This window comes from Mycteria americana, chromosome 6 (assembly GCF_035582795.1).
Source record: "Mycteria americana isolate JAX WOST 10 ecotype Jacksonville Zoo and Gardens chromosome 6, USCA_MyAme_1.0, whole genome shotgun sequence".
Taxonomy (NCBI): Eukaryota; Metazoa; Chordata; class Aves; order Ciconiiformes; family Ciconiidae; genus Mycteria; species Mycteria americana.
This window is the reverse complement of record NC_134370.1, coordinates 19,976,291-20,002,799: the sequence shown is the minus strand read 5'-3', so window position 1 is coordinate 20,002,799 and position 26,509 is coordinate 19,976,291. Positions and strand designations below refer to the sequence as shown.

The following is a 26,509-nucleotide window of genomic DNA, read 5'->3' as shown; positions in this document are numbered from 1 at the left end:
AACAGCATTAGGGTCAGAAGACACAGAAGCTGCAATAAAATAACCAATTCAACAGGTGTCTCATCTATGCAGGATTATTGAGTTATTGTCAAATCTTTGCTAGTCCTACAAGCTGGAGTGAGAACAGTTTCGGAATCGGCTGTTAAAAGCATCGTCTTTGTTTTCCAAAGTCAGAATAATTACCACTCATCCTAATATAATTTGCGGTAAAAAGCCTCAGTAACGCATAACAGCACCAGCACCGCTTCTTCTCATGCTGGCTGATAAATTTTCTTGGTCTCCAAACTTCTGTGCAATGTTAGGCAGCTCTTGCTATTCCAAAATTGTTCTTGTAGCCTTACATTTGAACAAGTGCATGGTTTTTACAAACAGACTTCATTAAGGTAGCTGGGCAAAAATCCAGACAAACCAATATATTTTGGAGTTATTAAATTAGCATCGTAATTCTGAAAGGACAGACTTTCAAGGATCTGGGACTTCATACAGTTCCTTGGTAAGTATTGTTTCTCCTGGGTAAGTATTGTTTCTGCTGATAAAATTTGGGTTGTGGAAACAATGAGTTACCCCTTTTTCCATCAATTATAAAAAACCAACATTTTGTGCGAGAGAAAGGTGTCAACCCTACTTGGAAGGTTCTTCTCTTCTGTTGTTGAGAAATGATTATTTAAACATTTAACCTTCATTCAGCTCTACAAACGTCATTGGCAGTGGAGGAATACCTGGTCTCCTGAAGGCCCATGCAGCTGAAACAGGTTCTACAACTAGGATAACTTAAAGGATAACTTAAATTTACATTCTTAAATTGCACATTGGAGGTGTTTTTCCCTTTAACTGATGCAGTTTCTCCTATAATTGAGCCTATGAAGCATCCCCCTTTGAGCATCAACAAACACCTCCTCAGAGCTCTGCTTCTAGAAATAAGCAGGGTGAGTGGGTTGCAATTAGAGCTGCCTAAATAAGCAGGGGCTTTTGGATCAGTGGCTAAGCTGGAATATCCAAGAAAAATGTTGGGTTGACTCAAAGTGAAATTCTCTTGGATTTGTTTTCTCAGTAAAATAAGGAAGAGATCTCCTTACCTGCAACTGTTTCACTTGACTCAAAATCAGAAAGTTTATTTTTTTAGCATTCATATGGCAATTTTCAAAACAAATGTCAGCTAAATGTCAAAGTATTTTGACTTTCCCATTTTTTTCCTCTTTGGTCACCATTACATGCTAAATCTGAACTGAATTCACGAAAGCTTTCTCTACCAAATTCTTCTTCCCAAGGGAGGAATTTTTCAACAAGGTATTTACTGAAGTGTATTTATAACTTCAACTTCAGCTGCAGAACTCCAGTCAGAAGTAGGTCTTGTGGCCTTTGAACATGTTGGGTGTTGAAATCTCTATCCAAAGGATGATGAATTCAAACAACCTCCAGTGACCCCACTTGATTAAAGATTTCGATAGCTCTTTTACTGCATGTTAAGAGCCTAGTTCATGAGAAGCTCTGATTTCCCTTGGATGGTGCTGGGATTACCGCTCCCGGAGCTGGTGTTGCTGCCCGGGGTCCTGTTCCACCAGGTGCTGCCCAGGTGCAGAGGATAAAGCTGGTCCCTGCTGCAGGGAGGTGGAATTGCCTCTCCGGGCATGCAGACAGGTGATGGGGAGGGAGACAAGCAGCCAGGGCCCCCAGGATGGTGGGCAGCCACCACTGTCAGCAGCTTTCAGCTGTCAGCTTTCTGTTGCTGCTAAAGCAAAAGAGAGGCTTGAAGGAAGGATTCAAAAGGGGATGAGGAGCTCCCTGTAAACACTGGCAAAACCATCCCTCCCCAAGCCTGTGGGGCAGAATGGCAGGGATAGAAATGCCTGTTTGAAGCTTCCAGCGGGCAACGAAGGCTGGCAGTGCTCTCCTGCTAAGGGCAGGACAGCACATCTCCCTGCCCCCTCTACACCCTTTACGCCCATCACTGTAGGAGATCAAGCCATCCTGTTGTGTAGGAAAGCTGAACAAGAACCGCAGGTTAGATGACGAAAAATAAACACAAAAATAGTTGTGCACAGCATTGGTGCTGACTGTGGTCCAGAACCAGCTTTCCAGTGACTGTGGGGCCCTGGAAGATGGGAGAGGTCAGAAATTCAAACCACCTCCTTTCTGCCAGTGTGTTGGGATGACTGGCCAAAGAGATGCTAGCCAAATCAGATTCCTTTGTGGTCTGAACGTGCATCCATTCTGGATCTGCAGGACAGCAGGATCGAGCATATTGAGCCTTATTCTGGATTTTTTTTTTCTGGCTGGAGATGTAGCCCAGGTACTGGGTTCAGGTCAAATGTTAGTTCCCTGAAGTTTTCGTGCACAGGAGTCCAGGTCGTAATTTCTTCCAGTTTTTATACAGTGTCACAGTAGCGTTTGGTATCTTGTGGAAGGTGCACAGCCTCAGTCCCCAGCTTGCGCATCTGTGCAACCCTCAAAGCGGTCCCAGCTGACTTGCTATGTGCTTCCTAAAGCACTCTTCTCACAGTGCTTTTAGGACAACAGAGACATATATGTGTGTGTGAGTTCATGCATATGTAGTTTTTAGTGGTGAAAAGAGTTGTTTGCTTTAATCAGAGCTAACTTGTTTAACAACGAGGCTTTATGCATTCATTGGTGTGGCTGCCAAATTTGTAAACTGAGTGATTCAATAATTATTCTTCTTGTATTCTGATAATTACTGTGAAACAAGATAATACGAGAAAACTATAGACTTCTTTCAATGTTGAATTGTAGATGTGGAATATTTGACTTAATAGATTCATTAAAATACTTAATTTTTAGCCTTGCCCATTCAGGAGGAAGGTTAAAATCACAACTTGGGCTGACACAGAATTTTACAGTCAGGAATACTATGAATTTTATTATCACATCAGAATATTTTAGCACTTATAAAAAAAAAAAGGGTAAAGCAGAAAGAGGAAACTTTTGAACAGATTTTCTGTTCTTTAAAGCCCAAAAGGAAAATCTTTGTATGAGGGTTTCCTTTTTTTTTGTTTAGATTTATCGTTTAAAGTTCTAATATGCACTCGGCACTATATGAAAGGCCCCTCAGCAGAGACTTACCATTGATGTTAAAGGGAGGGTGAATGCTAAGCTGCCATATGGAACTGTTGCAAAGCAACATTGGATAAAGTCAAAGAAAATAACTCTTAACTTCACTGTTCTGATAACTTAAACTCTATGTCATCAGCTCTGTCTTTAGGTTACCTGCTACCCGCTCACAGCATATCCACTTGCATGCCAAGCTGTGATCTCCTCTGCCTGCTCTGGTCTGCCTGGGAATCTGTCCTGCCACACAGTGTTCCTGACCCCACCAGCCCCACAACACAGCTTCTTCCTTCAGCTTTGACCTCCTCTCCTTTGCTCATTTCAGTTTGAAAGCACCTGAAATGCAAGTTTACCCAAGCACTCTGGACTGTGCCAAACTGCATAATGTCTTTTAAAATTCAGGTCTCTGAGCCCATGGTTTAGAGTTGTAAACCCGTAGTACAAATCTTATTTCTTGCTAGACCAGCCCTTATCTTCACAGCTCTCTGATTTTATGAAATAATAGTCCCTGGGCTCCTCTTATTAGGGAGTTACATTATAAATGACTGCCAACCAATCTACTTTCCTTTCTACTTAGCAGTAGGAAACAAAATTAAAGTTGCTTTGCACCTGGTGGGACACAAGGGAGTTCCAAGGCTGAGGATGACACAAGATGCATTCTCTGCTGTAAGCAGCAGAAACAAAATGTGTATTTTTAGAATATTAATAAGTTATGACCTCAAAGGAAAATAAGAGATGCCATGGAAGTATTAACTGTAAGGACAAGGAGAGCGTGGTTTTTTGTTCCACTGCATATTTAAGGGAAGAAAAACCTGTCAACCAACTACTATAGTGAACTACTTATGTCAGAAAAGGATGCAAGAACTATAGTCAAAGATCAGTGAGATGTTATCAACTTCTCTTTGTGACCACAATAGAGTCTGGTGTTACGTATCCTTCTTCACAGGCAGGAAAGACAGATGACTCTAGTATCACGAAGATCAGCCTGATACCTCACCGCTATTTTCCCTCTAGGAGACTACAGAAGAAAGGTCCTTTGGAGACAAGTTTGTAACAACATCCTGTAAGTGCATGAGGTCTCCTGGGCGCTTGCTGCCCTGCTCAGCAGGAAGGTACTTTGTTTCATGGCCCTGGCTGTGGAAGAGGAGGCAGAAATTGTGAAGGAGCACGCAGAACATGGTCCCCAAACTTAACCATTAATGTGCTTACGTTACATTAAATGGAAATACCATGTTAATGTTGCCAACCAACTGCATCAGGTCTTAATTTGTGGCCTGGTTTGGTAACACAATAATAGTTAAAATGCACTATCCTTGTTAGAAGAAAGGAAAGGTTTGTTGTACAAAAGACTAATTAGATTACTTATACCCTGAATGTCAAGAGCTTTTGAAATCAAACCAATAACTATGTATAATTCATGAGAGGCTTGTTTTTCTTCCACATGTAATTACTAATCCAGAAAACCGCCACAAAACGAATTGTGATTTACCTTTGAGGAGCCTGTAGCTCATCAGCTGTGGATTAAAGGAATAAATTAGGCCTTATCCATTAAAACAAACAAACAAAAAAACCCCCCTGAGATAAAAAAGATCACAGGGAATCTAGACCATTCTCACTGCACAAAGCAGGAGAGACTACATTCTTAAACCCTACTGATGATATGCTTGCTGGTGCTCTCTCCTCTCTTCCTCTCCTCTTGGAAACCCCTGGTGATGGATCTCCCATGTGGTGTCTAGAGAACCTACTGCAGAACTTTACTAAAAGGATGATTTCTGCCTCCTTGGGCTGGAAGTTGCCAGTTCCTCTGGGGCATTTTGAGATGCATAAACCCCTTTCTATCTAGTATGCTCCCAGCATAGTGATCAGACACAGCCTTGATGATGCTGTCAGCACTCTCTGAACAGCCCGCACAGTATGGGTTTATTTAGCTGGGGGAAAAAAAAATCAAACCCAAATAGAAGAACCATGTAGTTGAGGTACATCTTAAGAAGAAACACCAAAGCTATTACCTTAGACTGTTTCCTGTTGAGACTGTGGAAGGTTTTCCTCCTGATTTTAATTGCCTAATTATAAAATTTGACTCGGCTATTGAGTTTTATGGCAGCTCAATCTGACAAAGCTAACAAAAAGACAGAACTCATACACTGAGTGCTCAGTGATCACAAAGAAGTAATCACATGGAGGATGCCTATTCAGTCATGTAACTCCTTATCAGTTTTTGCCTCCTGGAAATGAAATGAAGGAGTCCTAGTGATGCCAAAAGTAACTAGTGATACATTATCTGATGACCAAAAGAAAACTGAAGAAGCTTTGGGCCAGATCTAATGCAGCTATGATGCTTTAAGGCAGTTGACTTATGTCAGTCTATGTTAGCAGAGGATTTAATCCTCCATGTTCAGAGGACATCACATTGGCAAAGCACTTCCAGATGAACCTCTTTCTTTTCTCTCTCTCCTCCCCACCCACCCTTAAACAGCAAAAAAAAAAAAAAAAGGAAATGGCAATGTTAGCTTGCTTTTTTCCTCCCCAGAATTCAAGGTGCATAAAAACCCCATGCCTTTTAACTGTCCCTGTGATGCATAGCTCTGGCACTTGCCCATGCTTTAGCCTGGCTAGAGAATACGCTCCTGTTGAAACGCTCCTGCCCCGGCTCTGGCCCTCCTGGCCAGCCATGTAACAAATGCGCATTGGGATTGGGCCGATACACAGTGTTGCAGCAGGGAGCTGAGGGTTTGGGGGCTCTTAAAGTCAGAGAGAAAAATAAGACAATGAAAGGTTAATCTTCTCAGATAGATGGAATATGCTGTACAGCTTCCCAAATCTGACCATCTCTCTGAGCACCCAGGTGGAGCCATGCGGGTGCTGGGTCTATTGCACAGGGAGCAGGGACACCCACACTATACATCCTGGGTATATACTCACAGGGTCTTCTCAGGGCTAAGGAAAGAAAAGGGTAGGAGGCTGCAGATATGTAACCATGCTCACCATTGCAGTGGAGAAAAGTCATGTCTGAGAGTTATCAGAGATGCAATGACTGAATGGTTAAGTGCAAAGTGGCTCTGTTGTTGCCCTGAATTCTTAAGGAGGAAAAAACTCTCCCCTGTTGATTTCCTCAGTGTATGTCCTAGTTATGCAGGCTGTGTGCTAGGGGGTCGGGATTTGAGCCAGTGTTTGGCAACTCCAGAAATCAAAGACTTAGCACTTCGACTCATTTGCAAGTACCGTATAATGAGCTTTGAGAATTCCTCTTTAGTCTGCGTTTGCTCTCATAAGGAGTTCTGTAGTCCATGTATATTAGGGCAGCGTAAATGACAGATGAGTCAAAGCCTTTTTCAGTCTCTTTTCTTTTGAACCTGAAGAATTGTCTGACTTGACTGTCTATGCTCTCCTGAAATTAATTAGAGCTTTACTTCCACTATTTCAAGTCTCAGTGAAAGTTTGTTTCCTACTTATCATGACGACAGTGAAAAGCTTCTTAAACAGTATTTATCAGCAAGTTCAGAACCTTCTGGTTCCCCCAAAAAATTCAAAGGTGAGAGTTTGAGTTCCTCCCTCCCCATTTCCAGATTCTAGGAAGGTAACTAGAATTCTGAAGCTAGCAGAAAATTCTGTACGGAACTTGGATTCAGCCTTGTTGAGTGAAGAGAGGACACATCCGCTAAGCTAAAGACTACAAAACCAAGCCAGATCATAACTGAAGTATGCTTCAAGGCTCTCTGTGTGAGCCTTCTAACTGCATGGAGTAGACACTGATATATTTTTGTTCTCATTTGCCTTATTTTGAAAACTTTTTTTTTTATTTTGAGGTGCATTTCAGACATTAGTTTTGAAAAGCATCTGATATTGGCCTAAGTCCCATTGAAGTCAGCAGGAGCTTCAAGTCATGAAGTGACCATAAACCAAACTCACCAGACTGACCAGCTGCGATGGAAAAGAAAGCAGAATGGTCCTACTGGGGAGTAAGGCGACTCCTTGGGACTCAGAAAAGCTGCTTTGGTAGGAGACTTCTAGTGTGATATCAACACATCACTTCTCCAGTGCTTCAGTTACTCTTGCTCCGTAGAGAGGGTATTTCCTTACCCAGCAGGAAATCATCTGAGATACCTGGCAAGTAAATGGTCTTATGAACGCTGACTCTTAAAACTGACTAAGATTACCCTTCTCTCTAGTGTAACTGTGACCGTGGGTCTCTGGAGTGGTAGCAACATTTTCTGGCATTACCTTGAAATCAGAGCTACAAGCGCCAGACTTGAAATCTTAGTAAGGAGCAATGGTGTGACTGTGTGTGTCTGTCCTTAGAGAAAAGTCCTGGCACCGTAGCTGAATCACACCTTGATATTCCTGCAGATGGCAGTGGTACATGTTCTGGGCATGGGGCATCTCCAAAAGTTACGCTGTTTGCCTTCTGAAAAATGGTGCAGTTACAGCTCTTGCTGCCGTAAGAAATATTTTCTTGGAGTTCTGCTTTAGGACTTGCAGCAGATCATATCACTGCCTGCCTAACACCAGCCAAAACAGTCCTTCCTGAAGTCCCCTCCAAAAGGAAAATAGGAACTCTGATATGGGCAAGGGCTGTCTGAAAGGTGAAGAGGAGCGAGAACAAAATCTGAGCAAGACATTTGGGCCAGTAAAATCCAGCCTGCTTCTTGCTATGTCATTATTCAGGGTTATCTAACCCTGAATAGTTGGGGAAGTCACACAAACAAGTGTCTCTTCACATTCAATTTCTTTAACAATTGACAAACTAAAGACAAACACAGGCTATCCAAAGTTGTGCTGGTTGTAATGCTAAATACCAGCAGCTTCCTAGGAGTATTTTGATAAGGGCAGCTAAATAAGGGCAGGGGGGAAATGCAAGGCTGTTGTTACTATCCTATTATATGTGTATGTTTATACATACACACAGTATATTTATTTTAATTTTTATCTGTGTATAATTTCTGGGGCAACATTTGGGCTTTAAATTGGACAAACTTTTTTAGATTTGTGTTTGTTCACTGGGTGGATCTTCCCAAAGAGAGCCAAGCCCACCGTTAATTAAAGAGCTCGTCAGTCCTGCCTGACAATTTCAGCTTTTGGCGACAGCAGCAGGAATTAATATTGTCATCTTACCTGCCGTGACTCTGGTTTAAAATAAAATCAATAATTGACTGAAACATGAATTTCTTACAATTAGGAATTAGGCTCTGCTGTTCCAAAATATAGTTGCATACCTGGTCGGTTTTGATGATATACCCCTGCCGGTGCTGACTTAGAATGAAATAGATGACCCAATGCTTAAATACTTATTACAAGATCTGTTCCTGCAGAAATCTTGCTTTGCAGGGTTGCTGTCTCTCTTGCCTATCATCCTCTTGGCTCCATTATAGCAAGCAGTATAAACTATACTTTCTTCCACATGCCTTTTAAAATGCCTCTTGTTATGAAGGCAGAATCAAGAGGAACACTTGATGCAGATTATACTGTGAGCTCTGCTGCTGTATAATGAAGGAGGAAAATGGGGAAAGGAAGTATTTGAATCCTGACTTCTTATGGCTGAATGGAAACAGAAAAATGTTGGGGGGGAGGGAACTTTCTAGAGTGGGACCTTGAGCTAAAAGTAAGCCCTTTGCACTATGAAGTGTTCAAACTATAAAGTATAAATGAAGGAGCTTTTTTTTCTTTTTAAAAGGCACATGGATTTGTATCCTCCCATCTGAAAGGAGACCAAAGTGCCAAATCTGAATGTTTCATTGTAGAATAATAGTAGAAAACTGTTTGTATGTGAACTTGAGATAAAATCACAAGGGAGAGGGCAGGGAGGTGGGGAATGTAGCAAGTCTCTCTAGAGTATATTCTCCTCTAGCAAGAAAACAAGGTGAGTCCTGAGCAGAGATATTTAATATCTCATACTAAGAAAAAAAAGGGGCAAATTCCACTCTGTTCATCTGAATCCCCAAAGCTGCACATGACAAAGAACTTTACTCTATTTAGATCTCATCAAAATCTTTTCACTTCTCACCAGGAAAAATGTGATTCTAATCATCAGCAGCCTCTATTAAATTCTGGTTTTGTGCTATCATATTTGTCATTTTACGAGCTGGTGCTCGGTGCAAAAATAGAAATATTAATGCATGCTGATGCTTGTATTGGATCTAGCATACAAAGGAGCAGTTCAAGAGATAGAGGCATCTGGCAGGCTGCCATTTAGAGATGAGAAAATAATAATTCAAATGTGATAAAGTTACAAATACCCTGTATATGGGAGCAGTAAGATTCTTGTCTGCATTAATACCTTGCTATTTCTGGGTTACTCCAAGTCCAGTGTATGTATTTTGAAAAATGTACGTGTTCAGTGGAATTAAAAGGTTTGTTTTTTAACCATAGAGTAATTGCCAGAGATGAATCAAGCTCCTCGGTGGTGGGGAGGGACTGAAATAATTTCAGCTGCCTAGGTTTCAGAATTGTCTAGTTACTTTTAGGCTTCCATGTAACTGATGCAAAACATAGACGCTCGGCTGGGGGCAAGGAGGGGAAAGGTTATTAGCAGATCAGTCCTGAATGTGCATTTATTTCTGCTGTCAGCAATTACAGCAGTCATTGCTGCTTGCTGGGGATTTTGTTTCCCTGGGAGAGGAGGCCATCAGAAAAGCAAACCTGCAGCAACTGGTACAGCTTGTCTGCTAAAAAGACAACGCATGATTGTTGTGAGAAATGCTACCTTTATAATGAGCACTTATGTTACTCCTGGAACTTGGCACTTCACTAGCTCTTCTCTGAACACACAAACTTCACAACCAACTATTTACACGTACCTGGACAGTTGGGGAGAAAAATTGTGCTGTTAACCCCCCCCCCCCCCAGGAAAAAACAAGACTCCAAATATGTTTGTTAGAGGAGGTCAGTATTGCTTGTGAGGTAAAGGGTGTTCCATTAAACAGAAAAAATGCTAAAGTCTGGACTTGAATTTAACCAGCATATATTGCAAGGAGCAAACTTTAAGAGAATTAAAAATTCGTACCGAGACTGCAGCTAATTCAGAAGCAAGGCAAGAATAATGTAATTTGCTCCTTTGAGTGACAATACAGATTGCTTAACCTTTGGTTTTATAGTCTCTTCTCCCAGTATCAAATCTAATGTACCTGCCAACTTAAGTATTCACAAATGCACTGCCTCCTGTTTGTTAAGCCGCACTAGTGCTTAGCGCAGCCTCCCTAAACTGAGCCCCTCGAGCAGTGCTGCAGCCAGGTGAACGACGCTTGCGCAGCGCAGGCAGTCGTGTCAGCAGCTGCGGTGGAAAAAGCTGTAGAAGCTGGCAGGGGTGGGTTCCACAGCTGAAGACTTGTTTACCTTGAGCATCACCCACCTGAGCTCACTTCAGTGGAAACAACAGTGAGCTTTTTTCAGGCTATGCAAAATCCTGGCACGTATGCAAACGCCAAGCGTCACTCCTTCTGCAGATACACGGTGGCTCGGCTCACACCGCGCAGCGCTGCTGTTCCAGCCCAGGGTGACGGAGCATCTGCCCCAGCTCCGGGCAGCTGGGCCGCGCTCTGCCGGTGTCCGAGTTGTCCTTCTGCTCCACGGTGGTGGCTGAGAAGGAGGTGAAGAGAAGGGGGGGAAACCGAGCAAGAACTACAGCTAGGAGGAAAGACAAAAGAAAGGATGGGAGGTGTGTGTAAAGCTGGGAGAGGACTACAAGTGTTGCCGTCACGCCATAATCAGCATTATAGATCTTAATTTAGGGCAAACATGCCTTCCTGGCGCCATACAACCCCTTCCTCTATCAACTGTGTAAATGTTCCTAGAACAACATAAAGTTCTCTTGTGGAAGAGATGCCCATTTAGAGTTTTCATCAGAAATAGATATTTGTTTAAAAATATGATCAAATTGTTGGTTCAAAGTAAGTTGCATCAGCATATCCAGGGTGCTATGATTCCTGTGTCATTCACATGATGAAGCTATCCGGAGAGAACCTCATCTATGACTCGTTTCTGCTTCACTGCAGAGCTAATACCCTCCAGGTTCAGTAACTTATTATGACTAACAACTTGTTGGAAATACTGAAAACAGCTCGGGGAGGGGCGGGGGGGGGGAGGAAGAGGGGGGAGGGAAGAGGAAGAGAATCAAAGGAGACAATTTTCCAAAGCAGAGCTTCTGCAGAACCAAGGAGGTGTTTTCTGAAAGTTTGCTTTGATCCTGTTTCTAGTGAAAAATACTGTGTAAAAGTAAAGCCACTCTGTGGCTTACATGATACCAAAAAAAAAAAAAAATCTTTAAAGAGATTGACTCCTCATTCTCCTATTTATCTGAACAGAAATACTTGTACTTGACTTTGTTCTCTCTGAAAAAATCTTAGAAATTAAGATGGACATCTATTGATGTCTTTTTGCTTCTACAATAAGAAATGTCGTTCACTAGATAACATTTCTTTAATGCAATGTATTGCCTTATTGATATTATGATGATGAAGCATGTCCTTTGGTAGCTCAGTGAAGCTCAGTTGCGTTTACTGTATGAAAAAGTGAAACTATTGCGGTAAACGAGAGCCATTAAGTTGTTTTTAATGTATGAACAATATTTGCCTCAAGAACTTTCTTTCATGTGTGTAGATTTGCTGTGGATAGGAGTAGGAGGTGCTTTTTAGCTGTTGTCAATATATTGCTTAAATTGCTCTTTTCTTTCTCTGTAATTTCCTTTTTGTGGGTCTGGGAATTCTTGGTCTGGTTTTCTAAGGAAACAAGGCTTATGCAATCATGTGATTTGGATGTGGTCATGCATCTGTCTGTCCTGCTGTGGCAGCTTTTTAACCCACTAGCAAATTTTAACCGAATTGGAGAGCAGCAGCAGTCTGCAAGCAATTTATATTCTTATAAATTCATGAAAATCAAGAGCCCGTCACAGAGGGCAGAGAGAGCCTTTAAGAGTGCCCCTAACCAGGGAAAGCCCCTGCCTCTACGGAGGACTCAGCTCTTACAAGACACAAGAGATTCCACGCAAGAGGAGCTATGTTACGAGTATCCCAAATCCAGGAAAAACTTCACTTGACATTCACACCCAGTTTGCTACCAGTGAACTCAGCTCCCAGATAAAATCCGTAGCAAACCAGGCTCCATTAGCTCCTCTGCTCACAGAACTATTTGTTTCGTGTATGTGACCTTGGTCAAGGGGAAGAGAGATACAAATGCTGCCTGTGCATTACTAATACCCTGTGTATGTAGAAATGTCTGGATTAGGCGTGAAGAAATAATCATAAAAATGCTGCATTTTATGATTCATTAAGCTTTCAGTTGACACTTCGTGACATAACAAATAGAAGTGCACAAAAAGCATTTCTAGGGCCCTTTATTAATTGCTCTGTTTCTGGGAAATCTGTTTGGAAAGTGGCCTGTTAGTGCCTCCTTCTCCCCTCCCTTGCAACGGCATGCAGCTTTTTCACCTCTAATGAAGTTTAATCAACACAAAAAAAAGTGGTAGGCGTTCCAGGTCACAGGCATTGTAGTGACTCAAACATTTTTAAGTGAGTGCTTTTGACAAACCAGAATGCACTTTGCAAACCTTCCCTTGTTGTTCTTGGATGAACAAAGGTAGAAATACGGACTCCTTGCTGCACTCTGTGCATTGGTTTTGTCTTGATGGGGGTAATTTGTTGTTTCATTTTTGCATAAACAAAACTGTGAATTAAATCATCCTTTTGGCACGTTATTGCTGTTTGAATTCTCATTCTGTTGTTCAGCACTTCAATAGTTCTGAAGAAAATTAACCACAGTGATCCACCAGTTATTTTATGTTGAGCTACTGGGTTTTATTTTCCTGAGATGTTAAATGTATTTTCATGACATAAGTCAAAGAAAAGATGCTATTTCTCATAAAACATTGTTTAATGTCTTGCAGTGTTATGGAGCTGATAGTTGTGAAGTTTTCCTATTATTTTCTATACACAAAGTTAGTGTTTCTAGTATCACTTCCTTGTTGAGGAAAAGTCTTAAAAGGGAAAACCGAGAACATATTCAGTTTTATATTTATAATATTTTATACCTGAAACAAAACTGCTGTTCTCATCTGCTGCTGTAAGAAAGCTTGCACACAGAAAACACTTCCCTTTCATGTTGCTCACCTCCCAGTTACAGTACTGATAAGAAGATTCAGCTAGCAGTCACTTGGGTTCTTCTGGTTTTCTTTAGCAGCTGGTGACTCTTTAAAGATCTGTCACCTATCTCTTGCTTCACTTAAGTCTTTTGGCATGGATGAAAGTTCCATGAGACTGTTTTTTGTTCTGTATATAGTTACTTCATGTTCACTAAGGACTGGAGATATCACAACTTGCATCCCTCCAACACCACCTCTGGCAGTGCGCCAGAGGTAAATGGAGGTAAACCACTGAAGCAGGCCATGTTTCAGAGGTGCACTATTAGCTTTGCTACCAGCTGCAGGTCACAATCAGGATTCAACAGCAAGTTACAATCTGAAGGCTTCTTGACTGTGGTGCAATAGGATTACTTCAGCAGAGTTGTATTATTTCCACCCCTCCATGAGGACAGGTCTCTATTTTTTGCTATTAGGGAAACCATGCTGCCTGGAAAGATGTCTATATTAAAATGATATAGTATATGCTGTTGGGAAACAGATTTGCATCTGACTGGCTTATTCTTAGAAGATTAGAGACTAAACACATACAAAACTATTTCTTCAAATGTCATTTCTTGCGTTTAATGTACAACTTGAAAAGGAAGGCTCTGCAAGGACCTGCCTTCAGAGATGCTTAAGAACTTTCACAGGAATTGAATACAGGCAGGGAATGATGCCTGACCCCCAAATGCTCTTGTAAAGCTAAGTACTATGTGTAAAAAGATGCTCTTGGCCTCTGTAGCTCCTTACCTTCTGTTCTGTTTACAAGAATGTCTCCTGGCTGGCTCAGAAGAGATGGCTGCCAATGAGAATATTAGTGCAACAGGAGGGAGAACAACTGGAAAGACCCAACATATTCTCCTGCAATTCCAGGGATGCTCTTTAAGCAGGGAGAGGGGCCTGCGTTCTGCAGCCTTCTGCATAGTCTGCTGGGAAAGCAGCCATCCTGTGACAGACAAAAAAACCTATGAAGGCCTTTTAAAGAGTAAGGGATAGGAATAGGTTTGCACTGCCATCTTCAGCCCCAGGAAAAAATGGAGCTCTTGGTAGTAGGCAGAGCACGTGGCTGTACGGGGTATTCCACAGTCTGCTTACAGCAGCCAGGGCAGAAACTCAGGCATGGGCATGCCAAAGATCCTCATAGGAAAGGTGCTTCTGCTCCTCTTCGTACCACACTGAACCACTCACCAGTCACACAAGAAGAGATGGGGGGATTTCCTCCATGCAGCCACTATGGGTGCTACAGAAGGAAAACGTATAACCCCTCCAAGGTATGGCAGGACAACAGAAATACAGGAGGAAAGTAACCGACAGTGAAGTAAGACCTGTGTTGGGGACAGAGAAATTGGAAAAAATGGAGCTGCTTAGAGTCCTAAAAGGGAAAGTGAACAACGAGAGCAGAGGGAGAGGCTGGGAAGACAGAAGGAGATTTGGGACAACATATCTCCAAGTCTGCATTTGGAGTTTGAAAAATTGGTTGTGGTTTTCCCCTCTAATACAAACACCTCTTTTCTTAATGCAGCAACACAGCTTCACTAGTGGTCAGAAGATACACGGTCCAGTAATGAAGTGCTTAAACAACATTTAAGATTTTCCATTAGGTAGAAACACATAGCCACCAGAGAAATGTATCATTATTATTGATTTAAATTGCTGTGGTTTTTTGCATCTTCAAAAATCTTTTAGTGACTTCTTGGAGAACATGGAGCATGAAGTACCCTGTTGCGGTTAGTGGGATATTTGCACTATTAACCCCTCCTGTTGCAATAGCTGGAACAAACTTCTTTCTTAGGAGTTTACAAAGGACTCTACTGGAAATCCAAAAGTGTCTTAAATACAGTAATACTGCTTTACATAAAGCCACACGTCTCTGGAAATCTAACTGCAGAATGAACCATCACATTACTGTAAAGCTGAATAGCTTTAAATACAAAATGCTGAATTTCCAAAAGCTGCTATCAGTAGCCTTTTTGTTTTATGCACTATTAAACTGATGTGCAACAGGCTGTCACTGAACGTGTTCCACATTTTGCTGAATGAAGAATGAATGCAAGGCAGCTAAGGTACCTTTCCTGCAGGGTAAAGATGAACAAATCAGGAGCTGCTGCAGGGATTGAAAAGGAGAGATGTGGGCTACCAGCAGCGTGTGCTGCAGTGATGCTTATTTGGGGATTGTGGGAGAAGGAAGCAAGATGCTGGAGCTTACTGAAATTGCCAGAGCTATTATATAAGCCATTTAAAAAACCAAAACCAACAACAACAAAAACCCCAACTCCTAAGCTGTTAGCTATGCAGACTATACTGCTAATAGGGAAAAAAAAAAAGTCCTCATTTGGTGTCTATCTTGCAGCTGGCAACAGTTTGATAGTGGATGGATGTTCTCAGAAGACGAATCATCAGTAATGGCTACTAGGAGTTACTATCAGCCTCAAGAGTCTGGCTAAGCATAAAGCATGTATGAACTGCATCACCTAATCACGCTAGTCATGAAGCCTTTAGCTGAATATCATGTGGGACTTGCATCAACTCTGTTGGATAAAGGAATATGACCTCTCTTGCTAACAACCCAGCACCCTTCGCACCCCTAGGTCTACTTACCTAGGAACTCTGTGGTAAAAGCTGTTGAGGAAAGATGGGTGAAATTTTCTGAAAAGAAAGACGGCATTAAAGTAGGCATGCTATTGGGAGGGATTAAACTTGGGATGATGAAATGTGCCTAAAATATGTTCTGGAGACAGAAGTCTTCTATCTACCAGACAGGCTTAGCATAGCTAATGCCAGTGTAAGTGTATCCTGTCACATCAGCGTGCCTCTTTCTTCACTTCGCCGAGTGAGGCAGCTATGATACCGCAGCAAGGACACACCTAGCTTCAGTTGTCTCTCAAGTGGCTCTGCAGTCCAAACAACTTCCTGAGTCAAAATGATAATAAAGAGAAGATCAGTACTTGTTTTTTGTAAGAAAGAAGTTGTATTTTGCATTCAAAGTCCTCCAGGTTCTCTTAGTCCCTCGGTGTGGGGCAGTGGGGGCCGCATTGGCGGTGTCCGTACATCACTGAAGGGCTCATCCAGGCAGAGAAGAGGGGCTCCATCTAAAGGTTTAAGAACTCCTGTTCCAAATGAAAAAACAAGAGAGGGGCCTCAGGCCAGCCTTGCTCAGGTTTCTGAGGTTCTGGAGATATTGAAACATCAAACGATAAGCAGCCAGATTTCAGTAAATACTACTACTGGTCAGGGTGTGCTCTCATTTAGACAACCATCCTATTTCATTATTTATTTCACCAAATACTGTCACTCATTTTTGAGCCTGGCACTTGACAATTGAAAGAATTCATCTCAAATAGAAACTAAAATTTGGTTGTATCATTCAAAATTTTCATTTTGAATGAGAGTCCAGTTAGGGATGTCTGAGCTTTGAAACCTGAAGTCCAAAGTACTGCAGTCACAGCAAAATTAAATTTGCTCACCTCCATCTGTAAAAGCAAATCTTAAAATATCAGTGACATTGTTTGAAACTGAAAATATCAGCAAAGATCTCTGTCTTTGGATATTTGTTTAAAAATTCTGATTTTATTGTATTTCTGCCTATGCATAGAGGTCATGAAGCTTTACCTGTATGTCAGGTACTAAACCAGGTCTGACCAGCTTATTTTGTGTGATTGCAACAACAGGATTATGAAAATTATTTAGTTCCGAGCAGGAAATAAAACCAGTCAGGAACAAGATATTTCCCTTCTCACTTGTAATGTACGAGGGCTTTTTTAATAGGTTTCAAAGGTATTTGATAGCTTCCCTTCTATTGTAGGAAAATGCATAGACATAACACACTGTTTTAAAGGAAGAAAGCCTTCTCAAAACCTGGATTTATACTTAACTGGTGCCCTTTCTCCCTGCCTTTCCAAAATGCCTCCTTGAATTACAGCATCGCAATAGGGGTATAAGACTGTAAATGAGGATATCATCCTAGGTAGAAAGAACCTACCTGCTTCTCACTGTGCAGTTCACCAGATGGTTTGTGCATCCATGTTTTTATTTACTCTTCCACCAATGTCTGTATCTGAGCAATTATGAAGGCTTCTCTTTCCCTCTGGTTGGTCTGCATGAGTCTCTATAATGCACTTAATTAGTATGTTTAAAATTAGTGACTTCTATCAGTAACTAAGGATATGTGGGGCTGGACAGAATGTAGCAGAGAAAATATAAACTAAACACAGAGGGAGGAAGAAGGAAATTGCAGTAATTACACAGTCATCCAGCCTGGCGAGACGTTTAGCATCATTGGCAGATTTCATTCACATGATCTTGTGGGCAACCAGATGGAAAAAGCGGCATTGATTGTTTGGGGTTTTTTTTCTGACTTCCCCTTCCAGAGTTTGTGAATGAAATCCCCTAACAGCATGACAAAGCCTGCCGCTGACACTGTACCTGCAGCTAGCTCTCTGGCAGGCAGAGGAGCTGCCAGTGCAGCTGAGAACTTGAATTATACAGGCACCTGACATGCATCCTCTTTCTCTCTACTGCTCTTCTTTTTCCAGTCTTTGTTTCCTCACTCTCTGTTGCTCTTTCTCATTTCATCTCTCCAACTATGAATCTGTCTTTATCGAACGTTCTATACACCAGTGAAGAAGTAACACCTTAAATTCAAAATTCAAATTAACTCCACAGCAGTGCATATGGATCCTGAATTTGGCAGGAATTTAGATGCGATCTTGAAATTTCCATTACATAAAATTTGGGGGTGTAAAGTTTTTCCCTTTTACCAATTCATCTTGTAGATTCTTCCTGTTTACAGTTTCAGCTGTGTGAAAACAGATTCAATGTTAAGTTTAGATGTCCACCTGCTTCCATTGATTTGTCACTAAGGATGTCTGTAACTTTGGTTGCTTAAAGCTCTTCCTCAAAACTTTGAATTTCAATTAAAAAAAAAATACTTTTATCGTAAGGTTACGGAAAATGTAGTTTGAGTTTTTCACCAGTATCATAACAAAGTGTTTGGTTAGTATTAAGAGAACTTCTGAAGGCTAGATCTAACTGGAGTTCAGCTGGGTGTTTCAAGAAAATAAGACCTACAGTCCCACAGTTTGTCTATCTGTTGGCTTCCCTTTCATAATGATGTTTGAATTTACTGACAAGTTCCAGCTATAGCTGAGAGATAGAGAGCCTTTGAGAACACAAAGCTGCTGGAAGCTTCATGAAAACCAGCAACTGGTCAGAGGAGAACAATCCAGATTAATGCCACCCCAATGAATGGCAGCTAGTTCCTGACATGTGCTTAGCTCCAAGGCGGAGAGCTGTAAGGGATGCAGAAGGGCAGTGAGTGATGCTTTCTGTGCTGTGGTTGGGAAGGGAAACGGGCATCTGGGGAGCACTGGGGAAAAGGGGCAGCAATAGTCTATAGGACAAAAATGGGTAGGGAACAGGCAGCCACAGTTCTGCTGGTCAGAAAACAACTTGTTGGCTTACAAAGAAAGTAATTAATATTTTAAAACAGCAGGAAGGGAGTATATGATGAGAGAAGTACTTTTACATGGCCTCCCTCCCCTGGTCTTTACAGACTAATTATCCAGAGGCAAGAGATGGTTGTCTCAGGCATGCTCCTCTAGCAAGAAACTTCTTTTCATTAATCTGATGGACAGTGTTTCTGCAATTCTGTAGTCTCTCCGACTACCCTACAGGCAATTGCCTGTATGCAGTTTCTTGAGGAATGTCGGGGTGTCCCCATTGTTCCCTAGCAGCCATACTTATGTCAGCTTTTCCTATGCAAAGTTGAAAATTAATTGAAAGGACAGGATATTTAAGGCTTTCTGTGAAGTATTCAATATAGCAGTCCAAGGTGTTGACGTGTCTGCCTTGAACAGATAAAAGCCACCTGTGATAACTTTCACTGCCTACCATGAAGCTGTAGCCCAGCTGCCAAGACAAAGACAGCTCTGTCTAAGCAGAGTGAAGTCTGGAAAAATGACAATTAAACACGTGACTAAAACATTTTCAGTTTGCTATAAACTCATCTGTGAACAGCAGAACTCAAAAATGAAGACATCATGCACATCATTAAATAAAATGAGCTAAAAATAAATAATGCTCAATATACCATTATGGAACTATGCAGTACCTGCTTTTGAATATGACAAATCAACTTATGAAAGCACTGTATGTTTTCTGCATGGATTTACAGCTATAGACTCCTCATGTTTTAACGAGTGAAAATTTTCACATAGTGGAAGAATTTTTATGCATTTGATAAAGCAAAATATCCTGGTAACCATTCTGATTAGAAGTATAAAGAGCAGTCTGTCAAATTCTCCTTCCTTATCTCCTGGTTGAAAATCTTTTCTATGTTTGCCAAGAAAATATACTAGTACACTACCGCCTGATAAGTAAATCTTTCACTGACTCATTTTCAAAATATATATATTGACTAATAATAATTTAAGCTCTCAATAGTAACTGTTTGGACTGCTCACATATGTTTTTGTAATAGTTTTAAAAATCACTCAGGATTAAAAACTGCTGGATCCCTGCTGTCTGGGAGGAAGTTTATACAGAATGTTACTATGTTCCAAGTGATGGTGCCATCAGGTACATGCAGAGGGAATAAAAAAAATGTATAAAATACGTTCATGCCATGGGGCAGAAAAAACGCAGTTTTATACTGCGCATTTTAGTATGGCCTAAAAAATAGATATTTTTTTAATACAGTATTGTGTGTGCTGTGTCATCCTAAGTATTTGCTAGGGAACAGGTTGAGTCTTAATAATTAGAAAAGCTCCTTCTCATATAGGAACTTTTCAATCCATCTGTGCTCTATCCTGTGGGAAGAGTTCTTAGTGGCTGCTTCTTTTTAAAGAAATTCAAGGAAGATCTCTGATCTGTGGGATGGATTTGCCACACAGATCTTTCTTTTTCCTTTTCTCCTTGTACCGTTGCCTCCCATCATAAAGGAAATCTCCAGTATCCATAGCTCTAGTTATCTACATGGAGACCTCAACTGCTCCATCCTAAATATATAAACCCCTTACAACTTGCTTGTTTTCAACAAGGTCCACAGGCTAGACTAAAAATAAATACTGCATAAGCAGAACTGTTTTTTCTCTCTACCTTTAAAAAAATCTTTATTCCTACATTCTAGCTGACATACAAATCAAACTTAAAAATATATTTGCCCTTTTAGTACTAACATGTTCAGATGCCCCAGTGAGGACCGTGACAAAACATACCAGATGAAACACTTGTGACCTTAAGGGTTTTGAATGCTAATTTGGAAATTGGTGTAATACATGAACTTGACTGGTTGTAATTTATCTTACTCTTCGTGTTGCCAGCAAGACCCACTGCAGGTGTTTTAGTAGAAACTCTACAAATGTAAAAAAACTGATTTCTAGGGATCTTAACACACACACACACAAAAGTCTAGTCCTACTTTCTTTCACTTCAACATTGGCTCAAATCAACATCATCAAAAGAAAATAAAGACTCAATGCAGGAAATATTTTTATTTAGGATAATAAAAAAACGTTTACGTGGTCAGGTATGCACATGATCTGAATTTAGGTACCTAGCTTCACCTCCTCCTCCTGAGCAGCTACTTCTCTCAATACACTTGTGAGCCGTTTTGCACACCACAGGCTACAGAAGGGAAGTGCAGGAGATCAGTTATGTCCCCATCTGTAAATGAAGAGAAAAAGTGTTCCTGGAGACTTTGCTCTGCCATATTCCTTTCCTTCATTCATTCCATTCAGCAGTGTAAAAGTGACTGTCTAGTGTGGTCTCTGGGCTGCTAAAGAATTGACTCCATTCAGTAATTATGCATAATGGTTCTAAATAGGGAGTTAGGAGTGGGGATGCTCTCTTTTCAAATGGAAGTAGTCATGGAGTGCCCTAGTACTCTGCTAAACAAGATAGCTTAGTAGTCAAATTCTGGATGAAAAGGAGAGAGGGATTCATCACTCACTCTGGCAAGAAGTCCTAGCTCATACGAAAGCTGCATAATTAATGCTAGAAATTTTAAAGCCATGAATTGCAATTCCTATGTAAGCTTTGGAAATGGAAAAATGTACCCTGGCAATATTCCTGAGGAGGTAGGGAGGGCACCCACTGAGACTTACATATATTAAGTCAGAAATTGAGAGCCAGGGATCTGAAAGATAAACGTATACCAAAAGGTTATGGCTTGTCCTTCAGTAGAATTTATGTGGGCTTATTTGACAGGCAGAATCTGCTAATGACTTGTAAGTTAACTTACAATCCTAAATGTAGCAACTGCTGAGAACCAAGTTAAACACTTTAATTTTGCTTATTTTTAGTTTTAAAAAATATTTCCCAACCACATATTTTACAGTTGAGAACCTTCATGCCAGTTCTCCAAAGATGCATCATCAGCAGAGGAGATCCAGATGTGGCTGTTGCTCTAATCACTATTAACTGACAGCTTATAAAAGCCATCATCTTGAGGAAACACCTACATGTTAAAAAGCTTGGGATCAAGAAGAGAGCCCCAGGGAGCAGTTGAAGGCTCCTCACTCTACTAGAAATAAAATCAGCAGAGGAAGTGAAAGAAATATAATTAGAAAACTGAGTCCTGAACTAGACAAACCCTTTTCTGCTGTATGCAAAGTCTATGGCGAAGCTGTAAAGGCTATTTACACTAAAACTCCAGTATCATCTAAGATATAAAATAAAACTGGAATCTGTAGTTGAGGTTCTCACAGCCACTTAATGGATTTAAACCTTTATGTCTTACATTGCAATAAATAGAGCAAGTGGTGCCAACTCTTGTAGTTTGATTATTAGTCACTTGCTATTTGGTGTCTCCTAGAAGCCAAGCAAAGATGTGAGAAGGTAAGCTTTCATCTAAATTTACAATTATGTATTTTATATATGTACTTATATTTTAATCGGTGGCCCTCTTGGCTGTGAAGAAAACCTTGAAAGGGGAAAACCATATCCATCATTTAGGTAGACAGAGAACATTTGGTGAGATAACCTGATATTAATACTGAATTGTGTTTTGCACTGGTTTTATTGTATGCCTTCCTAGCTGTCTTAGTAAAGAAAGCTAATCTGCTCTGAGCTCTCTCTTGCCATGTCTAGACCATCATCGGTAGCCACATTTTCTACTTGTAACAATACCTTGAATATCTTTAACTTCTGGTACGGTTTCTTCCGTGACTCCGGGGTAGGCATCAGTCATTCCTCATTGACAGTCCCTTCTCTAGGTGTTACAATTTGGTACTATCAGGCCTCTCAGAAACAGGGGAGCTCTCAAGTTTTAATGCAGGATTTGTTCTCCAGTAAAACCACTGAGTGCTCAAGAACCTTCATGTACAGGAAGGACTGGGAAGGAATTTGTTATTTTTCTGCCCTTTTTTCAGATAAACAAAGACCCCAGTGAGAACCATTGTCTCTCTCTGGAACTGTTCTTTCATGATCCATAATTTCTCTATTTTCTGCAAATGAAAGTTTATACTCAGATTTACTTACCACCCCCCGCCCCAAACTTTAAGGATAGGACCCAGGTAAAACAATTCAGAGATGTCTGAGTTTTCAGTGAGCCTGATCCAATAGCTTAAAGTATAGACAGCCCAGTTTATTTTCAGTGAAATTTCTTTTAATCTCTAAAATATCCTGCGCATTGTGTGACCCCCATTGAGTATACACTCAAAGGAGTTGAATGCACTGCTCTGATATCACAAATCTGGCTGATTATCACAAATCCAATTATAACCAACAGCTGGCCTGACAGTCAAGATGAACGCTAGTCTGACCAGCAAAGCCTCAGAATATCCACTTACTGACAGTGCAGGCTGATGTCTAAATAAATGTGATGCTGCGGCCTGGTCAGATGATGCTAAAGCATCTTAAACTCAGGTATCCTAGGAAGTGCTCCCAGGGAGGCTTGAAGTGGCTAAAAGGGAAAAACATGTAAGTAAGTAAGCAGAAGAGAACTCTTCCGTAGAGAATGTTTTTTTTAATGCAATGCTACTTGGAAAGCATCATGGATAGATTAAAGTGAACCTTTCAAAACCACTCTCCTGCTTTCCATCTAAGAATAAAGTTGAACTTGTGAAAGGTGCTAACTTGCAGGTGAATGCTCAGCTATAAGTTAGCATCAGCAGTCCTGACCGCTGGCCAGCTGCTCTGCTGGCTTGCAGGGAAACGGTTCTAGCAAGGGGCCTTATCCCAAACTTCATGCAAGAGGCAACATGAAGCAGGTTACAGGGAATATTGATTCTGTTACCAGCATGAGGAAGTTGAGTGCTTTACTATTAAATCTCCAGAAAACTTGATTGAGAAGCTTACTCATCTAAAAATTAGTCAGGGAAATTCCTGTGGTGCATACTGAGAGTGCAAATTGGGGATTCCTATTGCAAAGAGCTCTCATAGCATATATTTTGATACTATATTTATTGCCATTGTTGACTGTGGGATGAGAGTAAAAGGAACAGTGAGGAGTTGCTTAATTAGAATTAATGAATACATGAGTAATGTCATACAATTGTGTTATGTTCTCATTGATTCCTTAGTTAAAATTATTTCTTCTACTGGAAATTACCAAGGATAAGATATGAGTCACAATCAGCACAGCAGAAATAAACTAAGGAGAAAATACCCATTGCTGCACTGGCCTTTTGCCTACACAAACAGGAACAATATGGTATTTTTGTGTAGCAGTTGTTCACAGAACAGTAAACCTTGCTGTGCTTGAAAATGCACACTCCACACCTGATACGCTGGGCCCGCGTACCACCCAAACTTTGAAGTTCTCCTGATCCGATGTGCTAAGTGCATGAGAAGAAAGGGTCATTTTCCTCCTTGACTGGTAATGGTGTGCTCTTGTCACGAACTGACCCCCCCAAGACAGGGACGCACCTGCTGGGGGAAGGGCGGGAAAGGGTCAGCGGTGCTCCCCGGCCGCTCCTGTTACGGGGGGGGGCGGTCCTGGGGTGGGAGCCGGAGAGCAAATCCATCTCCCTGGTAGGGAAACGCAGCCACATAAACAACAAGGAGAGCACCCCAGAGGCGAGGTCCTTCCTTCCCATCCGTTACCACGGACAGAAGCGGCGGCACTAACGTCTTCTCCCTACTAAGGACGCGCACAGACACAGCGTCCCGCCGGCCCCGGCCCCGGGCCTTCAGTGCGCGGCCGCGGGAGAAACCCCCGGTTACATAACGCCTCCAGGGGAAGCGCAGGAGAGCGGAGCCGCGGCCACCACGGCAGACAACTCCGCGGGTCTCCACCCTCCGTCAGAGGGGGTGGGGTGGGTGGACAACGCTCTTGCGGCCCCTCCGGCCCCTGAGCCGAGCTTCCCGAAACTAACCCGCCGCTCCCCCAGGCTCCCTGCCACCGGCCTCCGGCGGGAGGTGAGGGCAGAGAGCGGGCAGCGGCTTGGCGCCAGCCTCGCCGCCTCAATGGGCATGCGCGTCAGCGGGCGCGCATGCGCCTCCCGGGCCCCCGCCAGAGCGCCGAGCATGCGCAGAGGCGGCGGCCGGCCAGCGTCTGAGGGAGGGCGGTTGGCGGCGGCGGCCGCTGGCGGAGCCCGTGGGGCGGCGGGCGGGCGGGCGGGCGGTGGCGCGCCCGGTGCCCCGCTGCGGCGCAGCCAAGCGGCGGCTCCAGCAGCGGCCGAGCGGCGCCGGGGGCCGCCGCGCGGCCGGGCCGGCAGCGCCCGAGCCAGGCTGTGCCCCAGTTTGTGTCCAATCAGAGAGTGAAGTGCGTGCACCGAGCGGGGCGGCAATGCGTAAACAAGCCCCGGGAAACTCCTCCGCCCCCCGCTCTCCCTTCCGCGCCGCTCCCGCCGGCTCCCCGCGCCGCCCCGCAGCCTCCCCCGCCGCCCGCCAACAACTCCGGCGAGGCGCGCGCTCCCGCCGCCCAACCGCCTCAACCGCCCTCCCCTCCCCCCGCCCGCCCGCCCGCCCAGCCGGCGCCGCCCGCGCTGCCACACGCACCCCACTCCCGCACACGCCCGCGGGTGCCCGTGGCCTCTCGAGGGGGAAGGTAAGGGGCCCGCCGAGCCGGCCGGCGGCAGGGGCGGGCGGGGGCAGCAGGGCAGGCGGGCGGCGGCGGCGGGGTGTGGATGCGTGCGGGGGGGGATCATGTGTCATAACAAGTTGTTGAACGTGACATTGCTCTTGAACTGCGCTGCGGCGGCGGCGGGGAGCGGTGCCGCGAGGGGCAGGGGCCGCCGAGTAACTTTCTCCTCAAATTTGCCGCTAAGGAGGGAGCCGGCTGCGGCGCGGGCAGGGCGGCGGTGCTGGCTGCCGGCGGGGACGGCGGAATGCGCTCGGGAGAGGCTGATGCCGTTCGCGATGCTTGTAGCTTCCTGAGGGGGACGGCGCGCAGCGCGGCTGGGTGACGAGCGCTTCGCGTCTGGCTGCTGCGGGAGCCGTTTCCACCCCTGCGAGGATTTTTCTAGCAAGGCGCCTGGGCGGCTAGTTAGCGAGGAGTAGGTTCTGGTCCAAAGCATCTGTTCCTGCGGGTAATTATCCCCGGCTAACGCTCCGTGGCAGTTTGCCTCGCTTCCGTCGCGATTAGCTTGGCTTATTATATAAGATGTCACCGGGGGAGGAGAGGCAGAAGTCCTCTGTGTGGCGGGGGGGGACGCCGGTCCGCCGTGCCTTCCCCGCACCAGGTACCGGGGCAGAGGGAGCGGCGCTGGCCCGGAGCGGGCGGCCGGGCAGGGCGGGGAGCTCACCTCGCAGCCCGCCGGTGAAATACGGCAGCTCGTTTTACACGTGGGTTGGGTGTGTTTCCCAAACCTTGCCTTTGAGCAGAAACATAACCTGTTCTGGTTCCTCTCCGCATGTTTGATTTCTTCTTTTCTCTCTCTCAGAAAAATAAACATTTGAGCATAACAAAGTTTAAGAACTTGATTTTTGCTTCCTTTATGTGCCTGTTTAGTATGTTAACATGATCTGGAGACGATTGAATGAATCATCAGTTCCATGGAATAAAAGCGAGTGAATCATCTCGCACACACACAGACACACACACACAAAACTGCGAGGGAGCATAGTTGTAGCTGTAGATAGTGAAAGGTTAGTGTCAGTTTCTGGTACGCAATGGGATGTAAGAAGCATAGACAGTGCTCAGAAACCCACCAGGTTTCCTGGGGCTAGTTTGTGAACTGTGAAAGTTTTGCAACACTCAGTTGCAGTTTTTCTGGCTTGGTTGAATGGTAACCTCCTTCTGTATCAACTTGCTACCCTTTACTTTAGCCAAATTCTCAAAAGGGGGATGTTAATGGTAAGATTTAAGTAACTGTGTTATTCAAAGTGTATTCATTTAAAATAAAATTTAAACACCCCCCCCAAATGGTATCGCATTATGTCCATACCCTGAAGCCA

The 26,509-nt window shown here is 43.2% G+C and overlaps 1 protein-coding gene and 1 long non-coding RNA gene across 5 annotated transcripts in view; one reads left to right on the top strand and one right to left on the bottom strand.

Annotated features, from left to right (window-relative positions):
- Nucleotides 1-26,509, top strand: part of PCGF5 (polycomb group ring finger 5) — a 125,131-nt gene that overhangs the window by 25,734 nt on the left and 72,888 nt on the right. For 2 of the 4 annotated variants that reach the window (XM_075504857.1, XM_075504852.1), the window contains exon 1: nucleotides 25,020-25,160. The exons of 1 other annotated variant lie outside the window; for it this stretch is intronic. The gene's annotated coding sequence lies outside the window, so the exon portion shown is untranslated. Of the gene's footprint in view, nucleotides 1-25,019; nucleotides 25,161-25,521; nucleotides 25,642-26,509 lie in introns of those variants that run through there. One more of the 4 variants, XM_075504854.1, reaches the window with a different exon arrangement.
- On the bottom strand, nucleotides 20,664-25,243 carry LOC142411256 (uncharacterized). The gene is made up of 3 exons (XR_012776142.1): nucleotides 25,112-25,243; nucleotides 22,960-23,072; nucleotides 20,664-20,833 (listed from the first exon to the last, which is right to left on the bottom strand). It is a non-coding gene; the product is annotated as an uncharacterized LOC142411256 (long non-coding RNA).